The 12,703-nt window shown below is 38.2% G+C and overlaps 1 long non-coding RNA gene across 1 annotated transcript; it reads left to right on the top strand.

The window, feature by feature from the left end:
• The first annotated feature begins 2,538 nt into the window (after positions 1–2,538).
• Positions 2,539–3,061, top strand: LOC124870930. Its single transcript, XR_007038905.1, has 3 exons — positions 2,539–2,597; positions 2,693–2,929; positions 3,004–3,061. It is a non-coding gene; the product is annotated as an uncharacterized LOC124870930 (long non-coding RNA).
• Positions 3,062–12,703: the final 9,642 nt, after the last annotated feature.

Below are 12,703 nucleotides of genomic sequence, written 5' to 3'. Positions count from 1 at the left end.
GCTAATACAGATTGTAATCTCATTGAATGGAGCTGATAATCTTTTAATTAGGTGAAAACATACAAGCAAACAGGACAAAGTAAAGTTTTTATGGTTTGTTTCAGTTTTGTTTCATGTTTTTATCTACATAGCATTGGAAAAGTATTAATGCCTGGAACTTTTTAACATTTATTATTTTTTAAGCATAAACTACACATTTTATGAGGGGGACAAACACAAAGTAGCATCTAATTGTGAAGTGGCATGAAAATAAAAAAATTTAATTGTAAATTTAGGTAAAAATCAAAATATAAGTGGGTCATGCCTTTGTATGTTTGCCAGCACCAGTGAGGTACTACTGTGTACAACAAACTCTAACAGTTTACGTCTTTGCAAGAATATGACATTTTCAAGATCGCCGTCGCAAAATAGCTCAAGCTCAGTCAGATTGCATAGAGAGCATCTGTAGACAACAGTATTCAAAATTTGATTTAAGTCTGGACTTTGACTGGGCCATTGTAACACAAGAATCTGCTTTGATCTAAACCACTCTATTGTAGCTCTGGCTCTATGTTTATGGTTGATACCTGGCTGCAAGGTGAACCTCCACCTCAGTCTCAAGTCTTATGCAGCATCTAACACATTTTCCAGGCTTGCCCTGTATTTACCTCCATCCATCTTCATCAACTCTGACCAGCTTCCATGTCCCTGATGAAGAAGCCTGCCCACATCATGATAGTGCCACCACCATGTGTAGCTGTGAAAATGGCCTGTTGATGGTAATATTTAGTGTTAGTTTTCTGTCACACATAGCATTTTGCATGTTGGCTAAAAAAGTAAAAGTCAGGCTCATCTGACCAAAGCACCTTCTAAATACTTGTGACCGTCTTGCAGCAATGGCTTTCTTTTTGCCACTCTTCCATAAAGACCCATTTCTGAAGTGCAGGACTAATAGATGTCCTTCCAGCAGATTCAACCACTTGAGCTTTGGATCTCTGCAGCTCCACCAGAATTAGTATGGGCCTCTTGGCTGCTTCTCTGAAAAATGTCCCATTGCCCGACCTGTCAGTTTAGGTCGACAGATACTGTGTAGGTTTGCAGTTGTGCCATATTCTTTCTATTTTAGGTGATAGATTAAGCAGTGCTCTATGACATATTCAAAGTTCGAGATATTGTTTTATATACTTACCCTGTTTTAATAAGCACCATAACTTTATTCCCAACCCCTCAGCTGTGTTCCTTGTTCTTCATATGCTGTTTGTTTATGAATGGTTTCTAATAAACCTATGAGGCCTTCATAGAATAGCTGGATTTATACTGAGATTCAACTACAAAGAGCTGGATTCTATTAAATAATTAGCTTGGTTTCCACATGGTTGCACAGTACTTTAATTAGCATTATCTTAGAAAAAGTGGCTGAAAATATGTGCATGCCACACTTTTTAGAATCTTTTTTGAGAAAAACTTTCAAATTAGATGTAGTAATTTTTAACTGTGTAATTATCCCCACAAACACTGATGTCCAAAGAACATATTTTTCATCAGGACAGACCACAACCTGCAGGTCTAGTCCGACTTGTACTTGGAGCACAATTTTTGGAGCTCAGTTTCAGGGTTTACTGACGCTCATATACAACACAGATGACATTTCCATCTCCTACAGATGACTGGAATGAAAAATACTTTGACCTTTATGCAGGCACAAATATAGGATTTGTGGAAGAGAATTATAGCCAAAGGAGAAGGCAGAGTAAGAAAGGGGAAAGGTAGCAAAATCAAGAAATGTAGAGAAGCACTAAAACTCCACAAGGCAAGAGCTTGACAGTCCAGGATAAATGAGACGGATATCAGATAAGGCATATATCACGTCACAAAATAAAAAATTTTCCAGTCAAAGTGATTTTCTTTGGCGTTGGTATTTGACTAAAAATGATAAAATACAAACTTAAAAGTCTGCTTTTGGACTGCATTTGGTTTAGAGATTAATCACCTGTCAAAAATCACACAACAACATGTAAACCAACATTAAAAATGACACCTCAGAGAAATGTTTAAATCACTCAGGCTGTACAAATGTCTGCACTTTCCCGGCTACCTGCCACCAAATCCAGGTGAATGAAGCCAACCGGGAATTGAGTAATTATTTAGAATATCCATGAAAAATGAGTGTGATTGAATCATTTTAGTTCTCAGTCCTTTCTGCTGGTGCACATGTTTACAAGCTTTCCCAAAAACTAAATTTAAATTTTGAGTTGTTGTAAGAAAGCAGTGCTGTTTCCATCCCATGCTGTCTGATATTTCCAAGATTCAGTTAAAAATATTTCTAGTTGTGAGAACTGGATTTTCACAAGTTGGTTTTTTCAAGTCCAAGTCAGGTCTGAAGACTCAGTAAGATGATCACTCTCTAACTGGCTGCAAGAAATCTAGTCTCCCCATAACACTGCATTGCTTGTCAGATCCTGGTTATTTTTTGCCTGCTACTAACCCTTTTCCACCAGTAGGGGCGTTAGGAGCTGAGTTCTGGGTGGTCAGGTGTATCACATGAGTGTCATCAGCTGGAGGACTATAAGAAGGAGGCGAGCCAGTACTTCGACGCCTGAGTGTTTTGCCTCCTCGTGGTATTCAACCTGGCCAATTTAATGATTTTGTGATATTTTTGATCTTCTGTGAAGACTCTGTTTATTCTCTTGACTAATGGTCTTATCTGTCTCAGGATACCAAAGCCTAGTTCCTAAGAGATCTCTGGAAGACTTCTAACAGTTTATGGATTCTGGATTCTCGCTCTTCTACCTGCTGGCTGCCGGATCAGACGTTTGCTTCATAGCTCCAGGAGAACCCTGTCCACCCTCCTCCGAACCTCTCAGGACTACCTTGCTCTAACGTTGCTGTGTTGCTCACAGCCCCTCAAGGATCATAACCTGTCTCCCTGGCGGACCTAACTCAACTGGACGTAAGCTTTCACATAGAGCACATTGTTAAGGTTTCTTTGGTGGTGTCTTACCTGCGTTCGCTTTTCTCTTGCAGTCGCTCAGCATCCTCGGTTTCCAGTACCTGTATCTGCAAATAAAACTTCTTACTAAACGCTTCTCTGTTTAGTTGTGTTTTTCTGCATGTGGGTCAAGTCGGCCATTAACACTATGACATTGCTGTGAGTTATTAATTCAAATTATGTTTTATTTTTGTACTTAATTTAAAATTGATCAATTCTCTTCCTTTCCAAAAGATTTAATTTAATATCAAGAGACTTTTGTGAACGGTTTATTCTGTATCTTCTATTCTATTCTATCATGCAGTCAAAGCTGTTGTCATATCTAAGCGTTTACTAAACTATTTGACCCACATGCAGGATATCTCTCAGAAAGAGAAATCGATGGTTTAGACAGGGATCTGTTCTCCATATCAGCTGGCTCATCTGTAGAGAGAAAACAGAGAACAACATCAGGCAGGTTCTTGATATGGATGGAAGGCTTATTGTTTTTAGAAGAAGTATGGAGCATTGAGGGATGTTCCAGGTAGCTTCAGAGAGGCTGGGTGTGGTTCTTGGGAAGGACGTTAGCGTGGAGGTTCCAGGAGGAGCTTAGGAGAGCAGGCAGGTAGAGAGCGGAGGAACAGAGCTGTGGACAACAACTGTGGAGATCGCCTTGATTCAGGGTGAGTGTGTAGGTTCAAGGTGAGCATGGATGTATTAAGTAAAGAAAGGTCCTCAGATAGCTAACACCACCAGAATTCGGGCATCCAAGAGACCAGGATACAAATTTAACAGGTATTCTATGGGCGAACCAGTATGGTTGACCAGGCCTGGAATGGGTGTCAGGCAGCTCCTGATATCCGCCACAGTCTTATGGGGGGATTACATTAAGGTGAGAGTGTTCTGCTTCAGTGCGACCACACCGTCCAATAGAAACCTGCAACTCAGAATCAAAATGGGCAACCCACCACAAGCAACCACCAACCATGACAGCTATAGCTTAAATTAGGAGTGGGTGGGTTTAATAAGTCTTTGTCAGACATGTAAATAATCCTATATTGATTTTAATGTTGTGTTTAAATATGAATTTGCTTTCTGTGATTTGTTAATTGATATTACTCATATATGACTCATGTTATTATTTATACTTATAACTCATGATGGCACTTAAGAAGGGATTTGAATTGGAGATGAAATGTCAAGAAACACAACTGGTCTGAAAAAAGGTTTCTAGATTCTAAAAATATAAAAGGAATAATAGGGGTAAAAAAAAAATCAATGTTTCATGTAGCCCTTTGAAGAATTCAGCAGTAAAACACATTTAGATGCTGAATGAAAACATTGTTTTCTGAATACTTTGACCCTGGTGGAGACAGGATGTGATGTGTTTCTCTAACATGAGCACCAGCGGATGATGTGCTGCCGCTGCAGATTCTGAAAATTACCTCCAGTTACTGTAACCCAAATGTGAAAATAACTAACTTGGGGGATTTCAGCTTTGATGGTGTGAATTATGGAGGGAGTTACCAGTAAACAAATGTACAGTTCGGGTTGCATTTCTATTTATAGGAACAGAAAAGAGGGAGGGAGAAAGAGAAGGGACCAGAAGGAAAGAGGTGATATAATAATTTGAGTTTCTTCCAAGGAAAATCCTATTTTCGCAGTCTGGCAGAGATAGAGGAATATGTGAGTGGAAGGGAGATTGGGGGAAATGGAGTAAGACACAAACACGTGCCAGATAAAATCCCATTTTTCTCAGTTTAGTGTAGAGGAAAAGATGGATGGATGGATGGATGGATGGATGGATGCTTCCAGTAGAATCCCATTTCCTGAATCTGGCAGATTTAGCCCCTGCAGCCAGCAGATTACCATATTAATCTACCATGAGGACATAACCAGATTTAGGAATTAGTCCTTGCTTGTGTGTTTGCCACATATAAATATGCATATAAATGTGTGTGAATCCGACTCATAAACTACAAGGTGAAAGACATGTTCTGATCTTCTGGTGTGTTATTACTATCTCACAAAACATTACAAAGGTTGTTTAAGACCTGGTGATGATCTGCTTAAAGATCGCTTACAAGAAAGGTTGGCTATGAGCGTTATAAGTGGCAAAAGTTTCCAAATTTCTAGTTTGTGTCATAACATGATAGACGCCAATATATGTACATTGCTTGCAACAGTATTGATGCCTTTGGACCTTTTTCACATACTGTTGTCACATTTACAAACTGCTATATTTTCTTGGGATTCTGTGTGACAAAACCAACATAATTGTGAAGTAAAAGGAAGATTATACATGGTTTTCACAAATGGTATTAACAAAAAAAAACTGGAATGCGTGGTTTATAGTTGTATTAAGCCGTCTTTATGCTGATATTTCTTGTTGGACAACATTAGTGAACAAACAACATCACAAAGACAAAGGAACGCGACAGACAGGTCAGGGATTTGTGAAGTTTAAAGAGGAAGACTGCTCTCTTAAACAAGCATGATAGTGGCAGCCTCATGGTGTGGGGATGTTTTAAGCAGGGACAATTAAGCTTCTCAGAGTTAATAGGACGACAGATTAAGTTAATTACAGGACAATCCTGGACAAAAATCCTTAAGATAAGGGGGAGAGATTCCTGGAGGAACAGGACCCTAAACCTACAGCAGGACCTATAATGGAAAGGTTTAGGCCAAACCCTTTTCATGTACCAGAATGGCCCAGGAACTCCATACCTAAAACCAATAGTAAGTCTCTGAGGTTGACAGATGCTCTCTATCCAATCTAACTAGATCTCTAGATGTGCAAGACCTTATCACCAAGTCCTACAGCTGTATTTGCAGCAAAAGGTTGATTTCATTTATGTAAAATTCTGAAAACCATGTACCGTTTTTCACTTCACAAATGGGCACTACTTTGTGTTGGTCTACACATAAAATCCCATTAAAACACGTAAAAAATTGTGGTTGTAATGTGAAAAAAAAAAAAAAAAAAAAAAAAAAAAAAAGGTCAAGAGAAATGGGTACTTTTGCTAGGCACTGTATTTGTGCTTCTTCAATGAAAACGGATGAGAAGAGGCAAACGATGACGTTATCATGACCCACAATTGTAATTTAGCACTGCTACATCAACGAGATGGTTGACTGCATTATTCAGCACCCACTTCCTCCCACCATGGGCACACTCACACACTGAGCTGTTAGTGGACTCTAATTGATGGAGGAGCGCCGGCTGATGGACAGCGTCTGCGATGGGTCTAAGAAACGTAGAGGAGGGGTCAACAGCTGTTTCATTTCCCAGACCCACTACAGTCTGTTAACGGATATCAAACCCAAATTGACACTTGGACTCTGGCGCACAGACAGACGTTAGGATGTATAATGCTGTTACACAGGCTTGATTGAGCACATAAAAAAATGCCGAAAACACTCACACACATATATAACCATGGGAGTGTAACATGTGGTGTGGTCAGGTCACCATGTCTCAAGGCACTTTGCTTTGTAAACATGTGTTGTCAATTGGTGCAACAATAATAAACTGAATTAAAATATTAACAAGAAGCATGAGACATGCTGAAAATGTGTGGGTCGTAAACTCAAAGATCCGAAGATATTTTTTCAGGATGAAGACTTTTTAACAGAACAAAAACTAAAAAAAGGAAAACAAACATCTATAACTGCTTCAAACAGGGTTACAGGCTTTTGGCTGCAACAAATAGAGCAAGCATAGCTGATTAAACAGCAATAGATAGATGGCAAATTAAACAATAAATGTATTATATTGACATTTCTCTGTTGTTGCACCTAGATGTTCAAACTTTGTGAATACATTTATCCACAGTGTATTTCCTAGATTTGCTTCTTTTTGCAAATTTCTCTCACACACTCATTTTGAGATGAAGACCCAGGATGGCAGTCTTGTGCTCTGTAATGTGCATAGTTACATTCATGTAAGGACAGTGAGAAGAAAGAAAGGATTCAAATTGTACTTCTGGGAGTTTGTGTGTGAAAATGGAAATGTGTTAAGAAGAAAAGGCAGCTGTAAATCTGTCAAAAATGCATTATAGTCTATACTTGAATGCTTCCTGAATTAAATAAAGAGGAAGAAACTACTGAATGATTTACATATTTGCTGAGTCTCCTCTGTTGTATGTAAATTATTTTCCCTTATTTTGTGCTGAAAATATCACTTTTATACAGCTAAAATCTGCTCCTGCTTGGTGTATATTTAGTTGTTGTATTAAAAATGGCAACAGCCCAGCTAAGCCAAAGTCATCTGAAAAATAAGGACAACTTATTAAATATGCAGTCCTTTTAAAAGGAATGTTTACATATTGATATCTAATCTATTTTATTTATTTCTGGGGAAAGGTGATTTATCATTAAAGGGTACATAGTTACATATTTAATTACACCAAAAATTACTCATTAAACAAAATATATATAAAAAAATGTGTATTCTAAAAAAGGAAAAAGTTAGAACACCCCATCCACTAATAGCAAGTCTGACCTCCACTCCTCACCCCTCACTTTCAGCTGTGAGATTTTGAATAGTTGTTTATATTTGCATCGACAGCCCAATTCAAGAAGCCCCTCAGCATCTCAATGAAATCAAGATCTGGGCTTTGACTCAACCCACGGCTTCCTCATTTCTTAATTCTCAGCCAGTCCTTATTGGATTTACTGGTGCGTTCTGGCTTACTGTCATGGTCCAGTTATGCTTCAGCTTTAATTTTTTACAGATTGTCTTACATTTTCCACATTCACCCTCTGATACATTTAAGAATTCATGGTGGATTATGTGATGATTAGCTGACTCAAAGCATCCCCAAACCATGACACTTACCGACTCCAAATTCACCATTGATATGAGGTTCTTTTCTTGGAACGCTGTAATAGATTCACGCAAAACATGTTCTCTGTTTGGTTCTGTACATGTTTGTTTGTCTTCTATGTGAACTATACATTCCTTCTGACCTGGAAACACCTTGAAATCCGCCATAATAAGCTAGAGAGAGTCACTGGACAGATATCTGGGTTACTTTCCTGTTTCCTTTAAGTAGGTCTTCAGATGACATTTACTGGATGGAGTAATTTAGGATTACCACGGCCAGAGCTGAATTTGGAAGAAGACAAAAGAAGCATATTAATATATGGTTGTAGAAATAAAACTGTTTGCATGTACAGGAGCCCAGTCAACATAAAAAACCAGCAATTGAGACCCTGGTTGAAAAGAAAGGAAATATTGTTGTAATGTGAAATAAAAATTAACAGCTGGTGAAACTTAAAAAATTGGAAAAACAAAATGACAAAAACATTTCATAATAAGTGAACCTTTACTGTACTCAACACGTCATGAATCTCTGTCCTTTAATAAGACAGGATTTACTGATTTACTGTTTTTGCTGCTCATCAGTACTGATCTGAATTAGTCAGATGTACACTAACAAACTGAGTTTTTATTGAAAACTCACATGTTTCACTTTTCACAACTCTTAACTTCCCTTCCAATCCTCCAGAAACAATATTTGAAAAAAAAAAAAACAGATTTAGCAGATACATTAATAGGAGAGCGGCATGCAGATGGGAAAGTTAAGTTAAAGAAAGTTTTAAATTGAAATAACTGAAATACTCCATATTTTTTCATTTGCCTTTAGCTGTTGTTTATGACTCTGGATGGCTGTAGAACAATGCACAGGGTGAGATACAAAGGGTTTAATAACCCATATCTGTTCACATGAAGAGTCCCTCAGCTTCTACAGTATATTTACAGCCCTCTGTTTTTAGGGTTCTTCTCTCACTCCAGAAGGGTTTAGGTGGCTGTTATAAAACAGACCAAAGACAAATGGTCAGTGGTGAATTGCTTCTGCTCAGGCTGTTTTGTTGTCAACAGTCCTTCAGCCTCTCAGTTAACTGGTCAATAAGACGACCATATAGTCAGACAGTCAAAACCAGGTGGCCAGTGCAGTCCCGTCTGTTAAGTGAAAGTTTCCCTTGAATAGCAAGTCAGTTTTGTAATTCTGCAGCAAAAGAGAAAAACCTTTATGAGCGGATTAAAGAATCATGAAACAGATTCTAAAACATAGTTTACACACAAGCAGACAGAGAGAGTTTTCTTTGGGTTAAACAGCAACTAAATTTAGACACTTCAGATTACAGTTTACCTCTTGCTGTGAACCCCCACCCCCGCGTGCCTACTCCATCAAGACTAATGAGTTGTGACTATTAAAATGCGGACACAGAGAATCAGGCATACCATCAAACCGAGGAAGCACTAAAACACTTTCTATCTGTGTTAACAATCCTCCTGAACTCAAATTGTTTTCTGCCAATAGTGTGCTCTTGCTAACCTGAACCGATGGAGGCCAGACTGAGGAAATGTCTTGCATTAATCCAGGGACAAGAAGCAGAGCATGCAACAACATACAACTAATTTGCAGTGCTCCGTAAAACACTTGGTAAAGATGTGCAAAAGCCTTCAAATAAAAGGATTCAGCTTTAACTTGAGTTCATTAATTTAATTAAGGAAAAAACCCATGTTAGCAAATAAATCTTGCTCAAAATAAATATGACGCGTTTCTTTACGTCGCCATAGCTGTCAATACTATGTAAAGGCCCTTTTTTTGCCAACAGGACACAACCTGATCTTCAATATGTTTAGGATCACTATCTTGCTCAAACACCCGATGAAATTCTATTTTCAGTTTCTGCCAAAAGCAATCAGATTTTTGTTTAAAACCTCTTTGTATATCAAACAGTTCATGATGCCATGGAGTCATACCCGGTTCCCAAGACCTTTGGAAGAGAAGCAGGCCCACAGCATCACTGAGCCTCCACCATACATGACTGTTGGCAGGCTATCCTGGATAATGTTGTTACTGGAAAAGCTCTTAGCCTCACCTCACCAACACACAGCTGCAGTTAAAGTCCCAGTAGTTTTAAGCAAACTCCATTTAATGGTTGGACAAAAAAGTTTTTTTCCTGGCAATAACTATGGAGGTTTCTGCATCTGCATCTCAGCATCCCAGGCTTTATAAAAGTGTTCTGTCCTGGTTTCAGTAAACTACATATCAGCACATGCAGTATATGACTATCAAAGTATTACATATAGAGATGAGAATTTTCTCAAGACATTTGCACAGTGCTAATGTTACAAGAATGATAGTTTCACAAATATTTTTCCGTGAGACAAAACAACATTTTCCTAGATCCATCTTACATTACTTTTCAACACTTTGACTGTTCAGTCCTGTTATTAGGGAAGCTTTAGAAAACAGTGAGGAGTCGTGTAAAATGTATGCGAACAAACTAGTGCCTAAGTGTCTGAGCATATGTTTAAATAAAACTTTAAAGGCTGAGAGTTTGGCTTGCAGCATATTCATCATAAGTGAGTTTGACATGTGTGGTTTTATAAGAAGGTATTCTCCACAGCCAGTCTCACTGGCTGTCATCAAGAAGAGTGGAGTTAATGGTCCCTTTCAGTCATGCACCTGTTTCCATAAATCTGTCAGCAATTTAAGGTGGTGCTCAGTGAAAATGTTCCTTTCATGTTCCCAGGAACTATGAATGTGAAGAATGTGTAATGTTCACAGCAAAAGTTATGTTTAATTTCAACATTCTTCAATGAAAGATGCCCATTGATGGATGTTTTAATTTGAAAGGCTTCATTATGCAAGACCAATACCTTCTTGCAACATAAATCACATAGTTTTTGATGCCTGAAATTAACCTAACTGGAAACAAGAAGCGAATGAAACTAAAGTAAGAGAAATACTAAAATCAATCATCCTTCAGTTATTCCAGTCCTTCACCTGATGCCCTAGATCAACATGTTACTGACATCAGAGGACGGGGCTTCTAATTGGACAAAACGTATAGTGTCAGGTGTTTAATTATTGCTGGTGGTGCAAAACGTTTGGTGACTTTGCTGGTGTTTATTAAACAAGTAATGCTGCTAAATAAACTTTTAATGTAATTTATTAGATATCAAGTGACGTTGGAAAGCACGTTTATTGTCCAAAGAGGCTTTCCATACTCCCACCCACTTTTGGCCTTCCCAGACCAGAGATGTAATGAAGTCCCTTTAAGGGAGTTCTGGATGTACCCTTAGACTTCCTCCCAGTGGGATTTCCCAGAAAAACCTCCAAGTGGAAGCATTAAGGAGGCCCAAACTACCTAAGCTGACACCAGCACAGAAACTGTCTACACTCTGGGCTCATCTCAGATGATGGAGCTCCTTACCCTATCCCTAAGGCTGAGCCAGCCACTCAAAGCAGACTCATTTAGGCAGTTTCTATCCAGGATGTGCTTCTTTTGTTCATTACCACGGATGAAGGGTGTAACATGGCTGGTTCATATGAGCAGTGCCCTTATCAATACAGATGAAGCCCTGAGTTAGTAGTCAGTCCATCTCGTGCTTCATCCAACACATAAATTGGTTATGTATACCTAGAGCCAGTTTTTAACACCAGGCACCCACAGGCCTCCCACCCTCACCTCCCGCCCAGCTAAGACTGTTCTTATGGTAATGCTGACTGAGTTCAGCATAACAGAGGCTAAAACCAGGAACCATAAACCCCCCAGGATTAGAGATCGAAACCTGTCTGACACATTAAGATGGTAGTTTTGCAGAGACCGTCCAAAAACTGTTGAAAATTACTGAAATTAAACTTTTATAGATACAGGTAAACAGATGAATAGATATATTAATATAGCAAAGTATAGCAGAAAAATACAACCTTTAGCTTGAGTACATTAATTCGGTGTTGAAAAATACATTAAAGAAAGGTTGTTTTATAGAAAATCTCTGCTGGAATAGTAATGATATGCCAATAATTATGTCAGCAGAGATTTTGCACAATATATAATATATATTTGGTCACCTTTTTGGCAAGCAAACAGTCCAGGTGGGTATAGTCTGCTTCTGTTTTAAAAAAACAAAAAATAGGTCATTACTGGGTCTTTCAACAGGATAATGACCCAATATGATTTTATTCAAAATATATATTTTTTTTATCACAGAATCTTTTGCCTCACTAAAACTGTAGTAAAAGATGCCTTTTGTTCAGGGGTTCCAATAAGTGCAGCCCACAGAAGGATAATCCAGGAAATAATGTTTTAAAAACTGTATCTTAATCAGAAAAGTCTATGATCATTTTGGGGTTCTTTAATGAAGAATAATAGAAAGCATAAAATGGCCATAAGGAGGTTTATATATTATATGTAACATTTTGTGCTGACTGCTCTGCTGTAGGGGAACCTAAATGTTGTGCTTTTAACAGGACTTTTATAAAACAGACACAAATACCCAAACATATTTCTGATTGATGTAAACTCCTACAGTAAGAATTCATTGTCATACAAAATATTTTTATTGTACTATTACAAATCAGCACAATTTTTGATCATTATTCCTATAAACAGTGTTTAGACTACAATCCTGTGGAGAAAACAATAAAAGCAGATTAATTCGATGCCATTTTTATGGAAACAATATTTACTAACTGTATAAAATTTCCCATCAGCACCCTGCACTGAGCTAAACTGAAACGTGTTTAACATGATTGAACTGATTTGAACGAAATAAATTAATTTAAAATGAAACGACTGAGCTGGGACAGGGAGAAAGTCCTCTGCAGATGGTGAAAAGTGAGCGCACGTGTGCCAATTTTATGTATTGTTAGGCTGATTTCCCAACAGGCTCCTGCAGAGACCTGCTGCTTCATTCCTATATCAAACTGCTCTAATGGAAAGCTTTTTAAA

Source organism: Girardinichthys multiradiatus, chromosome 7 (genome assembly GCF_021462225.1).
Source record: "Girardinichthys multiradiatus isolate DD_20200921_A chromosome 7, DD_fGirMul_XY1, whole genome shotgun sequence".
Classification (NCBI taxonomy): Eukaryota; Metazoa; Chordata; class Actinopteri; order Cyprinodontiformes; family Goodeidae; genus Girardinichthys; species Girardinichthys multiradiatus.
Note: the sequence above shows the minus strand (reverse complement) of the source record. Positions and strands in the feature narration are given on the sequence as shown.